Below are 23,215 nucleotides of genomic sequence, written 5' to 3'. Positions count from 1 at the left end.
TTTTTAAATTCATGTTTTAAATGTGATATCATACTGTGTTAGCCAATATTCATATGACCCCAAACAACAATTTATGTAAACTTTGTAAAATGATATTTAAGAAGCAAAGATCAGCTTCAGAACTAGAACACTTAAGATTTATGAAGATCCCCAACTTACCTGAGATAAAGTTCTGTCCCATCTCACTACATGTTGGAATGACTCCACAGTAGGCAAGATTTTATTTCATTTAAAGTTGTGTTCAAAAGTTGGTTTTTGTCAAGATTACTAGGATCTCAAACAGGAGATATAATGTATAACTCAGCCAAAAATCAAGGTAGCTATTACATGAACTAAAAATGTTCTTGCTCTTGTTAATCTTATTTTGTAGTTTCCTTATAAATGGTCTAAAGAGTGATTGCCTGTTAATGTTTTGCTGAGGTATTGCTTTAAGAACACACAACCTGGATTAATCTAAGATAATAAGCCATCACCTACTTAAGTAAAGTCCAGTACTTTTAATTTAAGACTGGTGTGACTGAGTTACTAGATGTTTACGATCAAGACATAAAAATTAAAATTAAAAGGGCCAAGAAAATCAATATTGGCTCTTGCCCTTTGAGTCAGTCTGAATTCAGAGAATAGGGGACTTCTAAAGAGCCTTGCATCTCTAGGCCACATAAACCTCCTGATCAGGGAGATTAATGAGACTCCTAGAGAACAGAAAGCCAATCAGTGCTTTCCTATGAAGGGGAGGGTCACCAGAGAAGGGAAACATCCCTGATGCTTCCAAGGGAAGTCACATAGTCAAACAAGACCTGGACCCATCCTAGCACAAATGGCACTAGCAGAACTGAGAAGCTGCTCTAAAGTTCCCCCAGAAGTGACTCCCATGGAAACTTAGCTGATGTTAACAATAGATAGAAACAAAAGTCAGTTTCAGTGTTTCATCTTACACACCTAGCAAAACAGTTAGAACCAAAACACAGCCATTCCTGGGCATTTTAAATAATAATAATAATAATAATAATAATAATAATAATAATAATAATAATAAAACGTTAAGGTATACACCTGTGTTAGCTCCCAAGAATAAGTAAGACTGGAGGCTACAGAAGAGATTCTTAGGCAGGAATGCCTGTTGACTATCAAAAGAAAATATCAAGAGGAACTGCCACAGTAGTTTTTAGTTTAAGGCCTACAGATATACCTGCCTACACAGGGAGGCTTGATGTTTGCTAGTATGATTATCCAGCTCTAAGTAACAGAATTAAAGGGGTCTCTACCAGACACAGAGGTCATACTAATAAAAGGATTTTGCAAAATCAGATGACATTTAAAAATGTTATGTTTACATTCCTGATAACTCTGGGGATGTTAAAGATCTACATTCCCCAAATAATGGCCTTGTCCTCTCCAACCTTTTTATGGGGATGACCTCTCAACCCTCACACCTGCTGGTGAGAGAACTTCTACTATACAGTGACATGTTCCAGCTGCTGCAACATTTATTCACTACTCATGGTTTTTGTTTTTCTCCTAGAAGCACCCATCCCCAAATGACTTACAACCTGTTCTTCCCCAAACAGACTTCAAACTGACCTGACTTCTAAAAGGGAAGTCCAGTGCTGCTTGCCCACTCACCTCTTCCCCTCTCAGCTTTGAAGTGAAAAACCAGCCTCTACCTCAGAGCAAAGCCTGTCCAAGGAAGGGACATCACCTTTGTCCTTGGAAAAACCCACAGAGCACTCCTAGGCACATTCCCACCCTGCTGAGTTGTTTATCTACAAATAACAGGAGAGATCTTCTGTGCCAGGTATCCCTGTCTCAGTCAGGCTAGGTGGGGATCCATAGCAACCCCCTAGAAGCCACCAATCAGCATGAGGGGAAATACCTGGGATGCCAGATGGCCCTCCCAGTAGTTTATGGTGGTTGATAACATATTGGGAAACCATGTAGTTCAGGACGTACACCCCTCTTGGCTTAAACCAATCAGTTCAAATGAATACCCATTTGTACTGACCAATCACCCCAACCCAGGTAATGTGCTAATCATGATTTAGAGTTGTTACTTGATTTTCCCGAGGTGTGTGATGATTTGCTAAGAGATGCTATGATGTATGTGAAGTCCCTGCCTTCTCCAAAGAATGTATAAAACTGCTGCAAACCCTGGGCTCAGGGCCTCTCAGCATCACCAGTTGCTGTGTGTGCACGCAGAGGACCGAGCTAGCTGGCAACAAACACTTCTTTGCTGCTTACATCGATCTTGGGTCTCTGGTGGTCATTGGGGGTCCTGAATTCAAGCATAACATATGGGGGCTCATCCAGAATTTCCCTAATAAGCCTACCCAGACACCCTAATCGAGAGGTGGTAAAAACCCGGCTGGTAAGTAAAGGCATTGCCAATGTGTAAGATTCTGTACTCTGCTTGTATGCAGGTTCTGGTTCCTTGTTGTATGGTCGGCAAAAGGTCCAGGTGGACGCACTGAAGGGCAGCCAATGGGGTTTGTGGGAGACGTCCCAGCCCCTTTCTGTGTTCTGAGTGGATTGCCTGTAGTAAAGTATTTTGTGAAGTATTTGGTGAAGTATTTTGTAGCTGACGGATCCACAGTCGGCCCATGCCTTTAGTTTCTGGGTAGCAATCCACGTCGCGCTGCGAATTCTGTGGCCACGCTGTGAATTTTCTGTTATGTGTGTTTGTTTCTATTGTCCTGTCTGTCTCCACCCCAACACCCTGGCAAGAAAACTAATCTCCCAATCTGGGGTCATCAGACCCAATCTGAGGGGGATGCTCCCCCAATCCGTTTGTCTGAAGGGAAGGCCCCAGTTGGCTTGGGGCCAGCACTCACTTTCGGTTTTTTTGATAATCTGAAAAGGGAATCTATGTCTTTGTGTGTCCTTTTTTCTGTGTCTCTGTTAAGTGTGATGGCATTGTTTTACTTTGGGCAGATGCAGAGTCCCAAGTTCCAATCTGTTTTAGATGTGTGGAGGTAACTTTAGCTACATTTTAGCCTAAAAATGTCCCTAGTATGCTTCTCCTGTAAGGGACCAAAAGTCAATAGAACTGCCAGCTTTTCTGTTCTCACCTTTTACACCCCTTTTAGCTGTGTTTTAAAGAACTTTGATAAGCTTTACTCCTCTTTGTTAAGCGAGAATAGGGAAGCAATGTTTTATTTTCTTCCTGTAGTTGGCTTGAGTGCACCCACTGCAGAGGGAAATGCCTGCTGGGGATCTAAGAACTTTGATACCTCACTTTTTCTTTTTCTCAGAACCCTGTCATCATTATTAAATTGGCATTAATTGTCTTCAAGAACAGGAACTGAATTTTCAGTTACAAATTTTGACACCCCAGGAGGAGCCTCCCCTCTGCTTTCTTGGGGAACCTACCACTCTGAACAACTGCATGCCAAAGATGTACGATGAACTTTTTGGGAGCTGACTACTGAAAAGTTAGGAGATATGGAGAGTGCCTGGTGGCTGGGATCAGACCAAACCAGAGAAACTAATCCTGTAAGTAAAAGGAGGGACTGAGGGACTCCCAGAAGCTGCCAAAGCCATTTTGCTTTGGGTAACTCCCTCTTCCTTACCTGCACTGTAAGGATTACTCCACCTCTGTCTACTTTAAAAAAAGGGACAATGAATGTAGTAATGTGTTGATATTATAGATTGTTTCTTGGGGATGATCTTGGCTGAATGTATATCTTAAAAATGATTTTTTTATTGTAACAATCTGGTATCTGAATGGGTTTTTGAAGCATTGCACAATCTTGAAGTTAAAAGTTGGGTTTAGGTAATTGTTTAGTTTATAATTTCAGATAATTCATGCTAGAGATCTTAAATACTTAGGATAGAAAATTAAAGAACTCTACTTCCAAGTTGGCAAGTAACTCCCAATCATTTAGTTTTATTTTTTCATCAATTTCTGAATTGGGTAGCCTGGGAAGATTTCACTAGGTGTACCAGTGCATTAATTTGTGCAAGGATAATAAATTATGACATGGTATCTGTTCCCCTCAGTGTGTAGGATTTAGGAAAGCAAAAGTGTTGGATTGGGACATTGGTCTGGCTTATTGAAATGCATTGAATAGCAACAGTCTTGGAAATTTTCAAAACTTAATTTTGGATATACATGGTAGTGTGTGATTCTCTTTTAATTTTTTTTCAGGTGATTTAATGTAACTTAATACTACTTTAGGAACTTCAGAACAAATTGTGGCTTAATGACCCGGAAGGAATTTCTTCTGATGGTAGCTTTTATATTATAAAGTAAGATCCTATTTTCAGTTTTGTGTGAGCAAGTTTTTCTAGTGTAGGAAGATGTAAAGGTATGAAATTTTGAGAATTGTATCTTAAACTTGTATCATAATTTTCAACATCCAAACCTGAAAATTGTGACTTATGGTTAAAATGCCTTAGGCATGAGGCTTCTCCTCAGAATTCCAGTTTTTCTTGCTCCTTCCAGACCTCCACCAGGACTTTAGTTGAGATGCAATAGAAGTAGCTTGTGAGCTCAGTAGGAGACTTCTGAGGCCCAAGGAAAAAAAAAAGTAAAGGTGTCTTTTACCTGAACTCAAACTAGATTATACCAAAAAGTAAATTATGTGGTATTTACTAATAACTGGCGAGTCATTTTTTTCTAGGACTTTTGCTTTTTCTTAATTCTGTATTTTTTGAGCTCATGATTTTGATCCTACAGACCTAAGTTTTCTAATCAGTTCTATTTTTGATCAACTGTGGAATTTTTTAAACATTGCAATGGAGATTTCACCTGAGAAAAGCTACAAGGCCTTTACTATTGTGTTATGTGTTACACTTGTGTTATGTGTTGTATGTCTGCATGTCTGTATGTGTGTATGTCCATATATCTGGCAGATATATGAGGAGCGCTCATGAAAAATTAAAAAAATGGGTTCAAATATCTTTGATTTACGTGATTCAAATGGTTCAATTTAAATTGTGTAAACAGATAAAAGTAAAGATGTCTTTAAAATTAAGCTTATAAATTTTTCTAGGTGTTCAAAAATAAAACCTAATAAAATATTGATGTCTATGAAATAATCTGTCTTAATTCAGAAATTTACAAGTTATTGTTTCAAAATGTGAACAGAAAAGGAGGTTAACAGATGGAAAAGAGAAACTAGAAGGTTCTAGGTATGGATTTAATAGAGGGAAAATGTGTTTCTAATAAGAGAGTCTATGTGATTAAGTTAATAAAAGGGTTTAAGTAAGTGATAAAGAAGGTCTGTGTAAATTGGCTGTATACATAAGGTTTTTTTTGATCAAGTAATCTTAAAGAAATTAAAAATTATACAACTATGGTTAAACAACAACTGTTATTATTCAATATTGTATTATGTTATTTCTTTAAAAACTAAACTTGGTTAATATAAAATCATCAATGTAATTGTGGTGCTATTAATGTGTTCATATCTTCCAGGTATACAAGTCTATAAGATAGAAGCTTTAAAAGAGCATTATATCAAGCTGGTGTTCTAAATTTGTATGGTAATTTTAGGCTTAAAAGAAAAACATGTTGGAGATTTATTTATATCATTTGTGTTCTATAACTGGACTTGTTATCAATAAGATATGTAAAGTTCTATGTTACTTTTTACACTGAAATACAATTTAAATGTATTTTTAAGATAATGAGAGCCTAATCTGTGTAAAGGTTGATATTGTAAAACACAAAAGTACTTTGGTACTTTTCTACAAAAGGTTAAATGCATTCAGTGTTTCTTTAATTCATGTTTTAGATGTGATATTATATTGTGTTAGCTAATATTCATGTGGACTTGAGCAACAATTTATGTAGGCTTTGTAAAATGTTGTTTAAAAAGCAAAGATTGGCTTCAGAACTATAGTACTTAAGATTTATGAAGAGCCCCAGCTTACCTGAGATAAGACTCTGTGTCCCATCTCACTACATGTGAAAGTGACTATGAAAGAAGTAGGCCAGATGTCAGTACATTTAAAGTTGTGTCCAAAAGTTGGTTTTTGTCACAATTACTAGGATCTCAAACAGGGGATTATAATATATAACTCTACCAAAATTCAAGGTAGTTATTACATGAACTAAATATGTTTTTATTCTTGTTAATTTTATTTTGTAATTTTCTTATAAATGGTCTAAAGATTGCCTATTAATATTTTTCAGAAGTACTGCTTTAAGAACACACAACCTGGGTTAATTTAAGATAATGAGTTATCATCTACAGGATAGAGAGATAGACATTAAAGCCCAGTACTCTTAATATAAGGCTGTTGAAATTTATTTGCTGGATGTTTAAGATTAAGTTTTAAAATTAAATTTAAATTAAAAGGGCCAAGAAAACCAATGGTTGCCTCTTGCCCTCTGAGTCAGTCTGAATCCAGGGAACAGGGGACTTCTTCAAAGACATTTGCAACTCTGGGCCACATAACCTCCCAATCAGGGAGATTAATGAGACCACTGGAGAACAGAAAGCCAATCAGTGCATTTGCTGTGAAGACAAGGGTCATCAGAGAGGGGAGACATCCCTGATGCTTCCAAGGGAAGCCACATGGTCAAGCAAGGCCTGGACCCATCCTAGCGCAGATGGCACTAGCGGAACTGAGAAGCTGCTGTAAAGTTCCCCCAAGACTCCCAGGGAAACTCAGCTGACTGTTAACAATAGATAGAAACAAGTCAGTTTGACTACTTCATCTTAAACACCTAGCAAAGACAGTTAAAACCAAAACACAGGTATTCCTGGGCATTTTAAATAATAGTTAAATGTAACTTCCAAGAATAAGTAAACTGAAGGCTACAGAAGAGATTCTTAGGCAGGAATGCCTGATAACTATCAAAAGGAACTGCCAGAGTAGTTTTTAGTTTAAAGCCTACAGCTATTTCTAACCTACACAGGTAGGCTTAGTGTTTGCTACTATGATTATCCAGCCCTAAATACATAATTAAAGGTTTTTCTATTAGACACAGAGGTCATACTAGTAAAAGGATTTTGCAAGATCAGATGACATTAAATTATTAAACTGTATCTTAAGGGGAAGGACATCTGTAACCCTAAAAGTTAAATTTATGTTTATAGTCCTGATAACTGGGGATGTTAAAGCCTAGTGAGGGAACTTCTTATACAGTGATATGTTCCAGCTGCTGCAACATTTATTCAGTACTCATGGTTTTTGTTTCTCTCACAGAAGCACCCATCCCCAGATGGCAACATGTTTTTCCCCAACCAGACTTCAAATAGAACTGACTTCTAAAAGGGAACTCATGTCCCCCATGTCTTCGTCCCCCATGTCTTTGTCCCCCCATGTCATCGAGGCCCCTCATGTTCGACACCCCTTTTCAGCTCTGAAGCAGCCAGAACGAGCAGTCGCCCCTTCTCCTTACAGCAATAACGTTTATAAAATTAGAGGAGAATAAAGCCAGAAATGGATAGGCAGTGTAGATAGGTAAATCGAGTCAGGTTGGATCTAGAAGGCCAATTTTGAGTGAGTCTGGGAAGTTGAAGACTGTCCCCTGAGGATTACTGTTTATGAAGATGTAGAGCCTGCCCCAATAGGCCTCCAACTGAGGAAACCATGATTTGTTCCCAAGTTTCCAGACAAAGGGGGGAATGAAAAACCAGGCTCTACCTCAGAGTAAAGCCTGTCCAAGGAAGGGACATCACCTTTGTCCTTGGAAAAACCCACAGAGCACTCCTAGGCACATTCCCACCCTGCTAAGTTGTTTATCTACAAATAACAGGAGAGATCTGCTGTGCCAGGTATCCCTGACTCAGTCAGGCTAGATGAGGATCCATAGCAACCCCCTAGCAGCCACCAATCAGCATGAGACAAGAAAATACCTGGAATTCCAGATGACCCTCCCAGTAGTTTATGGTGGTTGATAGCATATTGGGAAACCATGTAGTTCAGGACGTACACCCCTCTTGGCTTAAACCAATCAGTTCAAATGAATACCCCTTTTGTACTGACCAATCACCCCAACCCAATTTGTTCCCACCAGTGAATGTGCTAATCATGTTTTAGAGTTGTTATTTGATTTTCCTGCAGTGTGTGATGATTTGCTAAGAGATGCTATGATGTATGTGAAGTCCCTGCCTTCTCCAAAGAATGTATAAAACTGCTGCAAACCCTGGGCTCAGGGCCTCTCAGCATCACCAGTTGCTGTGTGTATGCCTGGAGGACTGAGCTAGCTCGCAATAAACACCTCTTTGCTGCTTACATCCATCGATCTTGGGTCTCTGGTGGTCTTTTGGGGTCCCAAATTCGAGCATTACAGAAGCAGCCAGAATGAACCATCGCCCCTTCTCCTTACGGCAGTAGGAGTTCCTAAAATTGGGGGGGGGGAGAGAAAGCCATAATTAGACAGGTAGTCAGTGTAGACAGTAAATCGAGTCAGGTCCATCAAGGAGGCCAATTTTGAGCAAGTCTGAGAAGTTGGAGACTGTCCCCTGAGGGATCTTATCAAGAACCTGCCCCTGCTCCAACCTGTTGCCAGGGTAACCTGTCCCAGGAATTGCCCCTCCCTCCAGGGAGCTCTAAGGTTGAATGTGTCCTTGTCTACTCCACCGGCCCTTCCCCCTTCAGTCCACCTGGTTTACACCTTTTGGCCCTCCCACCCAGCACTCCTGGGCCTAGTCATGTCCACAGGAAGGAGACAGATAAGGGGAAAAGGCAGGAGAACAAAGGATTCCTAGGACATATAATAAGGACAGAACACCTCGCTTCTTGGGATACCAGGATACCAGCTAGGGCCCCTTCTCCCCCGTGGGAGAAGTCTAGGTCACCCCTTTCTAAACAAGCCCTGCTTCACATGCTTGCCTCCCTGTGCTTCTCTAATGTTCAAACTTCAACATGTGGGAGAGCAGGACTCCTCACAGATAATGGGCAGTATTGAAAGAATTCCCCACGCAAAGACTCTTCACCAGGAGAATTCCAATTTTATTGCAAAAAGCTGTGTGCTTATATAGAACTAAAGGGGAGATGGTAGGGCTTAGATAAATGGCAGGCCACCCGTTTATTGGCAAGTTCTTCCAGATATCAGCTCCCGCACCCAGGAATTAGTTCTCATTGGGGCTAAGGTTCCCTGCCAGCGAGATTTGAAATTGGCGCCGGCGGGAGAATTCACAAGGGCAGGAACTTTTCGCGCCCCTGCAGAGAAAAAGAAGGTAAGAAGAAGAAGTCCTTAGGCGCCATGTTGGGGTTTTTTCTCTGGGGTACGGCTGCCATTTATACTTTTCCCAACATTCCTCCCTTTTTGTTTTCTTAGGAATTGGGGCGTCGTTAGTCAGATCCGGCTGCTTCCTGCTGTGTGGGGGCGCCATAGGGCCTAGAAAGGGAAGTGGAGGAATGTTCGGGGGGGCAGGTCTGGGGATATCATGGCAGCCAGAAATAAAACCCAGTGGCTATAGATAGCTACTTCCTTAGGGGTGAAGTCTATGAAAGTTCCCTGAAGCCACAAGTCGTCGATGGCATCGAACCAGTCCTGGATGGAGGAGATTGTTGGTATCAGCCATTGGTCCTGTAACAGAGACTCTAGGAAATACTGGAAGCGTTGCCTGGACATGGTGTCACCAGCACCTGAAGAAGATCAAAGCGAATAAAAACAGAATGAAGATAAAAATTAAAGCAAAGGTCAATTTTTGGCAGAAGTTCCATGTTGGGGGACTGACAGAGAAGAGGCCAAGGGCCATGAGGAGGCATAAAAGGACATAAAGACTCATGAATGCAGGATGGCAGATTAAGAGGTTCTCCAAGCTCATTGTCTCCCACTGTCTGATGTCCGTTGCATTCCATCGTGCCTGGTAGGGAGCTTCAGCATTGAGTGAACTGTTCTCTTGGAGATGTTGGGGGTTCATCTGTCATCAGAGGCTGGTAGTGCCTAAGCAGAAGCTGGTTGAAAGTTTGATTAGAAATTTTCTGCAATTGGGTTTGAAGGAACTTCATTATGCAGGGCAAGAGAGCACAAAAAAGGAGCATCCCAATAAGGGGCCCCAAGATAGGTAGTAAGTACGTGGCAAGAGAGGATTGGAAGAACCCGTTATGGGATTAGAGGAGGTGGGTTTGAGCAATTGGGTCGATAATTCCTGCAATTTAACAACATTTTTTTCTATTAGCCCAGACTCATTAACATAGTAGCAATATTCCTCTCTGAGGAACAGGCATGTACCCCCTTTTTCTGCAGTGAGAAGATCAATCGCTCTTCGGTTCTGTAAAGCCACTTGTGCCAATGAAGTAACCTGCCGATGCAAGGACCCCAGAGACTCAGCAGTGGTATCGAGTGCTTCCTGCAGTTTTTGTTTCAGGTCATTGGATGCCCATAGAGCATGACCTATAGCTCCACCAGAGAGTCCGAGACTCGCCACTGAGGTTGTTAAAGTGAGGCCTACCAGAACTGGCAGAAAGACTGCCCTATGGGTGCGGGAAGGTAGGGCCAACTGTCGGAATTCGGTGGGAGTATATAAAGACAGCTGAGGAACTACAGTAACCAAGAAACAGGTGCCAGAGACATTAATTGTTTAGGTACTTAAAGACCTGTTACACCAGAGGAAATGTCCAGGTTGCATAAACGCAGGGCTCGATGGGGTGCTATAGCTCAAGGAACAAATGGGTAAAGGATTCATTGTTGGCAGGTGGAAACAGATGAAAGGAAATGAAGTATTGGTGGAATAACTTTCTCATAGTGGGATACGTGTCATGTGTAGGGGTTGTCCTTTCTTAGAGAAATTGTAGGTTTTTGCTGAAATATTTCCTGCTGCTAATGGGACCGCTGCTAGAAGTGTACGACTAAGTGAAGCACAGAGAAAGCACTGAGAAGTAGGCACAGAAAGATGGGTGGAGTTTAATAATCGAAGAGTTTGGTGTAGCAAATTGAGCCATGTGGGAGGGAGGCCCAAGGGAGTTGAAGGCTCTGAATCCTCTTTGGATGGGCTATGGATAAGATCTTGAAGTTTTGATTCTGACTCCTTGATGTGCTCGACTACCTGAATGGTTGCCTTAGGTGGCGTAATCAGGGTGCGGCCAACAGTCATCCACCCTGTGGGTCTGGCTGAGGTTGTCCGAGCATAGACAGCAAACTCAACATAGTCCCAACGTTTGGCCTTGGGGTCAGGTATATCTAAAGAATACCATCCATGGTTATCGGATGAAGAACCTTTATGTCATTTTAGGTAAGTAGAAGTCCATCCTACAGGGTAAACAAGTGAGTGGTAAGAATAGCTACCATGTTCATCATGGAACCTGCATGACCAATAGGGGCACCCATTATATATCTCAGGCCACAAATGGCAATAGCCTTTGGTTTGATCAAAAAGGAAGCAAATGAAAGGCCAGTTCCAGCTACCAGGGATGAAGATCCTGGAAGGTGACAATTTTAGGGAAATAGAGGTGCAGTTGTGGATGAAGCAAGTAGTTGCATCCACTTCTCGGACCTTCAGCATGCCATGTTCTGAGTATCGTTCCCGAAGAGTGAATAGATACATGGTAAGAGAGGAGGGTAAAGACCGGTCCCAACAGAGCACAGAAAAGAAGCAGAGCACAAAAAACAAGCAGAGCGAGAAGACTGAAGTGTTGGGAAAGCTCATTGTGCCTTCTTTAAGAGGAATTGGGCTGCGGGGAACACCATGTGAGCCGCAACTTAAAGGGGTGAGATGGGTGTGGAGAGCAGGAGTAAAGGGGAGGTTCAGGAGGTGAATCTTGGAGTTCCTCTGGGGTGGTCCTGTCATCAGCAGGTGGGGCCTCCTGGTGATATGGCTTCAACCTAGAAATGTGAATCCAGGGAGTGAGACGGTTGTCTGGTAAGGAGAGTTTGGCGACGGTGGGGGTACAGAGAATGACAGGATAGGGGCCTTCCCATTTTGGGGTAAGAGGCCCTTTCTCCTCTGGGGTATTATAGTAGACTAGACTTCCAGGTGTTAAGGGAGGAGTGTTTGGAGAGGAGACTGGGTCCGGAAGAAGCCAGTCCTGATATTTCCAGAGTTCCAAGCGGAGATGAAACAAGAGAGGCAAAGACAAATCTCGGGTGAGAGGTCCTTGTGAAACGACCAACCCAGGGGGTATAAGAGGTCTTCCATACATTATCTCAAAGGGAGACAGTAAAGATGGTTTCTTAGGGAGAGGTCTGATTCAAAGCAAAGCCAAGGGAAGGTGTTTGACCCAGTCTAAGTTTAATTCCATTGTCAATTTGGTAAGGACTTCCTTTAGAGTCCGATTTACCCTTTCCACTTTCCCTGAAGCCTGGGGGCGATATGGACAGTGGAAATGCCACTTGAAGGAGAGGGCTTGAGAGACCTTTTGTGTGATCTTAGAAATAAACTCAGGACCATTGTCAGATTGTAAGGAAGTGGGCATACCAAACCTAGGGATGATGTCTGTCAGTAAGATTGAAGCTACAGTGGAAGCCTTTTTATTGGAAGTGGGAAATGCCTCAACCCAACCAGAGAAGGTGTCCACAAAGACAAGGAGGTATTTAGTGCGCCATGCTGTGGGCATGTTGGTGAAATCTACCTGCCAGTCAGCAGCAGGAGTGTGTCCCCGAGCTTGGTGGGAGGGGAAATGTTTAGGCCTTAAAGGAGTATGAGGGTTGGTCCGCTGACAGATCTGACAATTAGAGGCTATATTCTGTAGCATGGCTTTGTCAGAGGGGGTGAGGGAAAAGAAGCTCTTTAAAAAGAGGGTCAAAGACTGAGAGTTGGAATGGAATAGAGTATGAAGGAACTCGAAAAGATCCTTGTTCTTACTGGAAGAAGTAGGGGCTTCAGATGAGCTGTCTAAAGTGGCCATTATATGTCCCCCAGGGGGGCCATAATTGGAAGTGGTAGCAGCCATTTGTGCCGCCTGGTCAGCCTTGGCATTGCCCTCAGTGATAAGAGAGCCATCCTTCTGATGGGATCTACAATGGACAACTCCCAACTGGGTGGGTAAGTGGGAGGCCTCTATCAGATTGGTTATAAGAGCCGAATTAGTGATTGCATTACCTCTGGTGGTAAGTAGGCCTCTCTCCTTCCATATTCCAGCATGGGATAATAGAATATGGAAGACATATTTTGAGTCAGTATAAAGGGTGAGGGATTTGCCTTGAGCTAGAAGGCAGGCACGAGTGGCTGCTATGAGTTCAGCCTGCTGGTTGGTAGTTTCCGAAGGCAGAGCTTTGGCCTCTATAATCTCAGTGGCTGAAACTACAGCGTATCCAGAGTAATGAGTGCTGTTCTGCCTAAAGGAACTGCCATCAGTGAACCAGATAAGGTCAGGCTTGGTGAGTGGTCCCTCAGAAATGGAAGGATGACAGGGGAGGAAATCATGTAAGGTTTCCAAGCAATTATGAGTTGGTGTGTCAGACGTGGGAGTCGTTGGGAGCAGTAAGGCAGGGTTCAGTGCAGAGCAGGGGAGGAACATAATATTAGGGTTTTCCAGAAAGGAAGTGAGGAGTGACAGAACTCTGGATGGAGGAAGGGTTTGAAGGCCCTTATAAGCTAAAAGATCCTTCAAGTGATGTGGGGAGTGGATAGTTAAAGGGGCCCCAAAAGTCAGCTTAGAGGCTTCTTTGTGTAAAATTTGTCCAGCAGCCAGAGCTATTAAGCAAGGGGCCCACCCACAGATGGTAGGGTCTAGTTGCTTGGACAAATATGCCACAGGTGCAAATGTAGGCCCATAGTTTTGACCTAAGACCCCAAGTGCCTGCCCCCTTTTTTCATGGACATATAGATGAAATGGTCTTGAAAGATCAGGAAGGTGAAGGGCAGGTGCCTTTAAGAGGAGTTGCTGAAGCCTGCGGAAGTGGTAGTTGGGGGAGGAGGCAAGAGATTCATTAGGGGGTCCCTTTGCTAGGTCATACAGGGGTTTGGCTAGAAGAGAATAATTTGGGATCCAGTCCCTAAAATAACCCGCTAGTCCTAGGAATGATAGTATTTCGGCTTTCGTATGGGGCACTGGAAGATTAGAAGGAGTTGCCTCCTATCCAGTGTTATTTCCTTTTTCCTGGGTGTAAGGCGAAAACCAAGATAGGTAACAGAAGACTGGGAAACCTGGGCCTTGTGGGGAGACACCCTATATCCCTTGTCTGCTAGGAAATTAAGAAGCTGGGCGGTGTGGGATTGAGAGTGTTCCCAAGAGGGACTACATAGAAGAAGGTCATCGACATATTGAAGGAGAGTAGAGTCAGGACAGGTGGGGTGAAAGGATGTGAGGTCCTGGGCAAGAACTTGGCCAAAGAGATGGGGGCTATCCCTGAATCCCAGGTAAGCTGATGAGAATGGCGGGTGTGAGGGTCAGTCCACGTAAAAGCAAAGATATCCTGAGATTCTGAGGACAAGGGAATAGAAAAGAATGCATCTTTCAAATCTAGGACCGAGAAGTGGGTAGTAGTGGCAGGGATCTGAGAGAGGAGGGTGTAAGGGTTGGGCACTAGCGGGTGGATGGGGACCACAGAGGAGTTGACAAGGTGAAGGTCTTGAACCAGCCTGTAGGACCCGTTAGGTTTTTTAACTGCCAGAATGGGGGTGTTGAAAGGAGAGTGTGTAGGCCTAAGATATCCCTTTCATAATAAATCTTGGATGATGGGTTCTAATCTGAGGAGGGCTGTGGTTGTGAGTGGATATTGTGGTTGACTAATATATCTTGAAGGGTCCCATAAGACAATATGAATAGGACTGCATTTAGCCATAGAGGGCGTAGTTGTGTCCCAAACCTCAGGGTTAACTGGTTTAGATAGTTGTGGAAGAGTGTGTGAAGGAGGTGTATCTGCCCCTAGGAACATCATGAGGAAATGAGAGGTAGGAGAGATGTGGGGTGATATGTGAATGGTGACTTTCAATAGTGAGAGTATGTCCCTTCCCAGAAGGGGAGTGGGGCAATGGCTCATAACGAGAAAGGAGTGTGTGAAGGACAAAAGGGATCCCTGCATATAACATGATAAGGGGGGGGGTTCAAGGGAAAATCTGTTTACCTCCTACCCCAACAATAGGAGTTTTTGAGGGTGTGGTAGGACCCCAATACTCCCTCAAGACCGAAAAAGCAGCACCAGTATCTAAGAGGAAGGTAATGAAGCATCCATCCACCAGGAAGGTGACCCTAGGCTCTTGCTTTTTGATGGTAATAGTCAGGAGGGAAGGCCCAGGGCTCCGTCAATCCTCCTCTGCCAAACCCAGGAGAGGCTGGGGTTGCCGGGCGGCTGACCAACCTCCCTTCCAGGTTGTTGGGCAGTCCACCCCCCAGTGTCCCCTTTGGTGGCATTTTGGGCAGGGGGTGGAGGGTGTCCTCGGCAAAGGACAATCCTTGGCCCAATGTCCCTCCTTACCACATTTGAAGCAAGCTCCAGGGGGTGTCTTATTAGGACGGCGTGGTGATGACCTTCTCTGAATGACCTGGGCCAACATTTGGAACTTGGCATTTTCAGCCCTCTGCCTACAGTGTTCGCTTTCATCCTCTCTACCATGAAAAACCTTGAAAGCGACAGCGAGGATTTCGGTCTGAGGAGTAGCAGGGCCCTGTTCAAGCTTTTTAAGCTTGGCTTTAATGTCAGGGTAGCTTTTGGGCCAGAAAATATGTCATTAAGACATGACGGCCATAAGGGGTTTCTGGGTTGAGGTTTGTGTACTGTTGAAGGGCCTTGGTTAGTCTATCCAAGAATTCTGAATGTGTTTCTTCCTTTCTTTGAATGACCTCCTGCACCTTTTGAAAGTTAACAGCCTTGCGGGTGGCCTTTTTCAGGCCCGCCAAGAGGCAGGATGTAAAAAGGTCACAAGACTGCAAGCCTTCAGGGGTGTTGTCATCCCATAGGGGATCCTGCTCTGGGACAGCATGAGGGCCCGTGGGGTGGTTGGGATTGGTCCTATGATTTTCATCAGCATGGGCTTGGGCTAGCTCCCAGACCTGTCGCCTTTCCTTGGGGAGAAGTGTATTGGCCAAGAGCATGTAGATGTCATGATGAGTGAGGCTATATGCTTGCAGGACCCATTGAAACTCCCAAATGTAAGTGGTGGGGTCAGTGGTGAATGAGCCTAGCTTCCTCTCTATCTGAGTAATGTCCGACATGGAGAAGGACACGTGGACTCTGATGACACCCTCGGGACCAGCTACCTCACGAAGGGGTGCGATTGTCTTGGGGGTGGGAAGGAGTCCCTTAGACCTGGTAACAGGAGGACTGAAAGAGGCAGGCGGTGGACAGGAAGGAGAGGGAGGGGAAGGGGGTGTCTCTGCGGAGGAGGGGGTGGAGCAGGCAGAAGAGTTTGGAGGGAAGGGGGATGAAACGGAAGGCTGAGGATCCGTGGAACCAGGCAGAGGAAGAGGAGGGTATAGCAGGAGAGAAGGAGCAGATGGGGCTGGGGGATAAGGTGGGGGTTCATCTGCTGGGTCGAATGAGGAAGAATCTGCGAAGTCAGGAGTAGAAGTAGGGGAAGGGAGGGGTTTGCAAGCAAGGAGGACTTGAGAAGGAGAGCAGGAGGAGCAGAGAGCAGGGTGCATGTGAGAAGGCTAAAACCTTCAACGCAGGGAATCTCCCTCCACTTTTTCAGATGCTGGCAGTAGTTAAAAAGGTCTCAAAGGAGGTTTGGATCTAAGGAGCCTTCTGGAGGCCAATGATTGCCATTATCCAGTGGATATGTAGGCCAATCTTGGGTACAGAATTTGATTAAAAGTTTGGGCTTGATGTCTGGTGTGAGGGAGTGTGGCCAGATTTTTTATTAAACATTTGAGAGGTGAGGCTTCAGGTACAGATGAAGAGGTGCCCATAGTCACAGGGAGAGATGGAAGAGAGAAAGAGAGAATAAGCGTAAGCGAGAGAGACAAAGGGAAAACCCAGGCTGGAACGGCTTCCAGGAAGCCCAGGGCGAACGGTGGTCAGGTGGGCATCCCCAAAATGACCAGGTGTCGCCAGGAACTACAGAGGGCACTACCTGGTCGTCACCAGTGAAGTGCGATCTGTGAGACCCAATGGGGTCGGAGCCACAGGCAACCTGACGTCAGGAAAGTTTTCGACCGCAGCGGAAAAAGTAATGAAAACAGAACTCCAGCTCTGGCGGAACGCAGTTCCAGGCCGGGAGTTCAGTTTTCCCCGAGTAGAAAGGCAGCTTTAGCCGGACACAGCAGCCACGCAGGAAACAGCAACTCTAGCCGGCAGCAGCAGCAGTGGCAGCGGCAGCGGAGGAGGAAAAAAAAACATAGAACCTCTCGTGTAAACTCAGAAGCCTCATGCCCCAAAGGGAAACGGATCACCAGAGGGTCCACTGCGACCAGTAAAGGTCTTAGTGGTGTGAATTCCCTCCCCCCACTGGGCGTCTGGAGTGTGCCGGATGATCAATGGTCACAGCTCCAGCTCTAGCCCGAAGGGAGTTGTCGAGCCGGGGTCAAGGAAACCTTACCTACGGTTGGATCAATGGTGAGTGCAGAGAAGCTGGCGTCTGAAAAGAGCAGACCAGGGTGGAGTGTCTTCGGCGGAGCAGGGGACGGGGCTCTTGTTGGAAAGAGCTCACCCGTTTCCTCACACGGGGCACCAGAATGAAAGAATTCCCCACGCAAAGACACTTCGCCGGGAGAATTCCAATTTTATTGCAAAAAGCTGTGTGCTTATATAGAACTAAAGGGGAGATGGTAGGGCTTAGATAAATGGTAGGCCACCCGTTTATTGGCAAGTTCTTCCAGATATCAGCTCCCGCGCCCAGGAATTAGTTCTCATTGGGGCTAAGGTTCCCGCCAGTGAGATTTGAAATTGGCGCCGGCGGGAGAATTCACAAGGGTGGGAACTTTTCACGCCACTGCAGAGAAGAAGAAGGTAGGAAGAAGAAGTCCTTAGGCACCATGTTGGGTTTTTTTCTCTGGGGTATGACTGCCATTTATACTTTTCCCAACAAGTATCACTATCCTCCTTCAAAGCCTCTGGATTTACAGATGTGCATCACACCAGAGCTTTCATAGGAAGACTCAAATCAGTCACCACAAACTGTCCAGCACTTTGCAGAGAGCTCCAAAACTAGATGTGGGGTTACCTCTCTCTGCTTCAGAGGATCCAGGATTCCCATGTGGCCCAGAGCCACAGCCTTGACTCCAGGAATCATCTCACTGGGGCCTTCAAAATGTTCAAGTCAGATTGCAATAAATCTCTGAGTTTATCTTAAAGTGGGAAATGGAACATTTGTTCACCATTTGGAGGTTCATATCCACCAGTTGGTGGGCCAAGGGGTAGGTTGCAAGTCTACACTCTTTGACCCCATCCTGGGGTTTGAGTACACCTTTTATAGTCCAAAACCACATTAAAGCATAAGGGGTTGTTGCTGTAATTCAAAACCATAAATAAACATCATGAGATCTAAAATCATAGGCAGAAAAGAGAGTGGGTCAAAACGTCCCCAGTTGGGCACAAGTTAAAGAATGGTTACCAATGTCTATACAATCAATCTCTGACAGGGAACATGTCCAAGAAAAACAGGAACCAAAGGAATAACATTTTTATTATTGTATAAGACTTGCCATTGTGTGCTGCGAAACATGCTAAGCAACTGTTGATGGGAACAGAGGTGGGGCTTTCCCTGGGAGAAGCATGTGTTACATGATGTGGAGTCTCAGGGCAAAATGGAGTCTGCTTGGTCATTGCCCATATAGCCTGGCCATAACAATACAATGTGAAAATTTTTTTTTAGTATTTTAGGGAACGAAAATTATATTTCCAGACTTTTGCCACAGATCCTTTGACTAATCTAAATCATTTCTAAAGGGAAACCCAATGTGCTTGCCCTGATAGACCCAACCTGATCTTTTCTTAAAATTGGGAGCCATCTCGCCACAAAAACCATGAAGAGATAATTTCGGCTTTACTATAAATTACTGCAAAGTCTGAACCTGCTTGGAATGCCTGCCCGTGCCTTGAAGTCACCCATGCCTGGCTCTCTGACCAGATAGCAGCCCTCTCTGAAACTTTAGTGATGCCTCACAAATCTTGGCCTTCCCTAGCCATATAATGACCCTCTCTGAGGCTCTAATGACCTTCATAAATTCTGATGTCGGGGCCAGCAAAAATGTAATCCACCATTTGTGTTATGCTCCTCAGAGTTCTGTTATCTGTAACCCCCCTTTGTGTAACTTTCTGGGCTATAAAGCTGGGCTGCAGGAAAGATGCTGCTGCTGTCTTGTTCCCGCAGTTTTGGGTGGGAGAGGCAGCCCGGCAGGTCGAAATACTAAGCTGGCTTTAATTTGATTTTAATTGGAGTCAGTGTCTTTTCTTGCGGCCTGGTCTAACAGCCCCACATGGTCCCCTGTCACCCAGAATCAGCCAAGGCAGTCTCCCATTTCCCCTTACAGCAGTCAGGGTTCCAATTTCAGAGGGAGACTGATGTCAGGTGGGGGTGGCAACAGGTCCTTCAGTGTAGGTGACGAGTGACTGGGTCAGCAAGATGGGGGCTGACTCTGCAGGAGATAAAATGCTAACACCTCCAGGGCACCTCCCCCTCCAAGCTGCTGCCAAGGTTCCCTGTCTCCAGGGACCTGCTCCTCCCTGCTAGGAGGTGTGAGTGAGTAGCCCTGGGCAGTTCCCTTCCTGTTGCACCCATAGGGAGCTCCTTTCCCACCCTGGATCCCTCCACCTTTTGTGTCACAGGGTCAGGTTGGGAGGAGGAGGGGATGAGAACAAAGGAAATCTAAACTCTATATAAGGGGAAGGACACCCTACTTCCTCAGGCACCAACTTGGACCCCTCCTCTGCAGAGGACCCTATATCCCTCACACTCTGTTCTATATTTTTTAAATAAAACATTTTGCTCTTGCAATACAGCATATACTGCATGTGCATCCACAGGGCATTTTCTGAGTGCCTCAATTTCCACAATGATCTACTTCCTGTGTCCTCTGCCACATCAAAACCTCAGGACTGGCTCAGGGGGATCACTCAGCAGTTTCCTGAGCCCTGGTGGATACTTGGGTCACTTTCCTTAAACATAATGCCCTTCATCTTCAGAGAGACTGTATTTGAGTTTTAAATCTGCTTTTCAGAGTATAATATTTGAATGTATTTATGTAAATTAGATTTCAGGAATTTGTAGGTTGAAAAGTTTTTTTCTTTCATATCCAACTAATTTTATCTAAACAAATTACCTATTGCACTATTAAGTTCCAAATATGAACATAAATATAAAACACATAGGCTCATATATAATTCAACAAATACATGTTCTTTAAAAATTTTAAATATTGCTTTCCTGAATGGAAGTCAACAGTTTTAAATATCTCAACATTTGGGATTAAAGAAAGTAGACAGACTACTCATAAATATTTTGCCAGTAAACACAGTTTAATTTAGTATCAATTTTAAGCAAATTTCAATAGTAAATAAGTATTTGTGGTTGCAAACTTCCTAAAATCTCACAACAAACAAAAGTGCACAATTTAATAATTAGAAATCAATGAGGAAAATTATTTTAAAATTTTTTATAAACAGAAGAATTTTGGGGGGGATGAATTTTTATTTGGGCTTCTCACAGTGGTTAGAGCCACTCTGTCTTCAGAACAATCACAGCACAGGAAATGCGTCTCTGAGACTGCCTAGAAAAATCTGACCAGCTGAATATTATTGCTTAAAATACACATATTCACAATAACTGACAAATGGTGATGTGCCTCACACAAGAATGTGTTAGCATTGGCAAATCTTCTGACTGTAGCACCAAACCTTCCACCAATCCTTTCCTTCTCATTCATCTGGAAAACCAGACTCAACTTAGTCTCTCTGACCCCCTGACTATTCCTTCAGTTCCCTATCTCCTTCTCTGAGCAGGAAGCCTCCAGCAGCCTTGGCCAATATAAGAGCACATTAGTTGTTATGTACATGATTTCTTTACATTCAGGTAATTATGATGACATAGGAAAAGAAATTGAAGATAAGTGTGATGAGATGCTTTTAAAGCTTTAGCTTCTCAGAGTTGCATATTCATTATATACAAATTCAAGCTGAGATAAACCAATTTGGGTATTTACATGGCCAAATAGTGGATTTGACAAATTTTGCCTTGGTCTGGGCTACAGATTAGTTCACAGCCATACATGGAATAATAGTCAATTTCATTTGTTTTTGTTTTATGCCACGTTGATATCATCAGCAGTTTAGTGGATTCTGTTACCCAAATTTGTCCTATGCACTATTAAATATGAATCCCAGGAAAACAGTGCTTCTCTATCTTGAAACCTAAAGCCATGGAAATAATAAAAAATGCCTTCTTCAACTATCTTGAATAGCAGAATGAGCAATTATATGTTATATTTTTCTGTCTTTCACATGTAATGATATCTCATCATCAACATCACTAAGAATTTCAGCATCTCTCTCCATCAGACAGCAGCTGGCCATTCCAACTGTATTTTCACACTTACACTGAAACCTAGCTCTAGTGAGGCAGAGGACAGCACCCTGACACAGGGGTCCCAGGCTCCATGATGGGTCCCAGGCTGTGCAAACCCAGCTGTCCATCACCTGTCCCTCCTGGGTGTGGAGAGCCCACCAGCTGCTCTGCCCCAGTCACTGTGAAGCACAGCCTGGCTCTGGGTCACAGGTGCCCTGTGAGCTGCAGAGCCCCAGGACAAGGCCCTCTCTGCAGGGGCCTTCACCACCCAACCTCACCCCCGCCCTCCCTGCACCTTCCCATCTCCAGGGGCCACTGTCCTCTCTATTTCCAGGACCTGATGCAGTCACTTCCCCACATGAGGGATGGTGTGGTGATGGTCTCCCTCTGCCTGCCCCATTTCAGCTAGGTCCATGTGCTCCAGGGCCATGTCCAGGGCCAGGAGGAACAGGATGCCATTCTTGTTGGCTAAGTCTTGTCCTTCCTCTATGGAGAGCACTTGGAATTTGTTCAGGTAAGCCCAGACATGGTCACTGACTGATTCTTTGTGGCTGTGTGGAAACTGCTGGGGACCTGCTCCCTGTCCTGGTGCACCTGATACTCACGGTGCCCCTCTGGTGCTTCCTTGTGCTGCAATTCTGTTGGCTTCTGTCTCTCAGTTTCCATCTCGAGCTTCTGCTAACTTCCTGATCCTGGGACCTGGGAAAAATTTCCTTGCAGATTTCAGCCTAAAAATCAAATCATTTTATAATCATTGGAGGCACAAGGTGGACACCAGTGCCCTGTGCTAGCTGGAGCCTTTTCTACCTGTGGTCACTCTGCAGGGCTGTCATTTTAGATGTTGAAAATCAGCTGCACATCTTGGGGAGGCAGGAGCAGTTGTCCGGGTGCCTGAGCATGGCCTATTGGTCAGCTCATGACACATGGTCCACCGATCACCCCACACTCTCCCTCCTGGGAGGAGAGCCCTCCTGATCCCTCCTGCTGGCTCTGCTGGGTCTGCAGGGTGAGTGTGCTGCCCACAGCCACCCTCTGGGTGAGGACAGACAAGTGCTCCTGTGTCAGCCATGGCCATGTGCCTCTTGTCTCAGCCCCTCCCTCTCCTGACCTTGCTCACCACCACAGCCACTGTCCAGCTCTGTCCCTGTGAGGTCAGCTTCTTACATGGACAGGAGAATGAGGCCAGGAAGAGGCTGTCCTTCAGGCCTGGCCTTTTCTCCTAGCACTGTAACCTAAATTGGGTCCTCAGCTGTGCAGCCCTGTGGCCAGTGCCTGAGGCCATCAGCACATGAAGAGGAACTTTCCTTTGGCTCATGACTTCCAATGCTCTAGTCCATGAAGAGAGGAGTCCACTGCATTCACACCTTTCCTGGGTGTGCCAGGGCAATGCAGAGAGTCCACTGTGGGGACAGCCACCCACCTAGTTTGAAGGACTCCAAAGGGAGGGAAGCAGAGATGGGGTCTGACAGTCCCCTTGCAGGGCATATCCATAGTGATTGGCATAAATTCCATGAGTCCCTAAGTCCTAAGGGGTCCTCAATCCCCCAGAGCTTAAGGGGCTGCAGAACAACCTTAGCACATGTAATTTTGCAGGACAATAATACACACCTAATCATTCTATCCCTGGAAATAAAGCTCTCACGTCTTTCTCATAATGCAGACACATTCAGTCCTCATCCTCAAATTCCTCAAGGCACAAATACTTTAGCAGAAACCAGGAGTCCAGTGCAAAGACTCCAAAAGATTCAGGAAAACCCTACAGTGGGCCTTAAGATCAAAGAGGGCTTTCATTCTCCCAAGTTTTATGGAGGGCTCTCGGCAACCACACTAAACACTCCAGCTGGACATACCCTCTGGACTCCCTCTTAGTGAGCTTGGTCTGCAACCTCCTGGGCAAGGGCTGCTCACTGCTGGCTCCTCTGCTCCGGGGG

The sequence above is a fragment of the Spermophilus citellus genome (assembly GCF_964194105.1).
Source record: "Spermophilus citellus genome assembly, chromosome: 4".
Taxonomy (NCBI): domain Eukaryota; kingdom Metazoa; phylum Chordata; class Mammalia; order Rodentia; family Sciuridae; genus Spermophilus; species Spermophilus citellus.
This window is presented reverse-complemented; position numbering follows the sequence as displayed.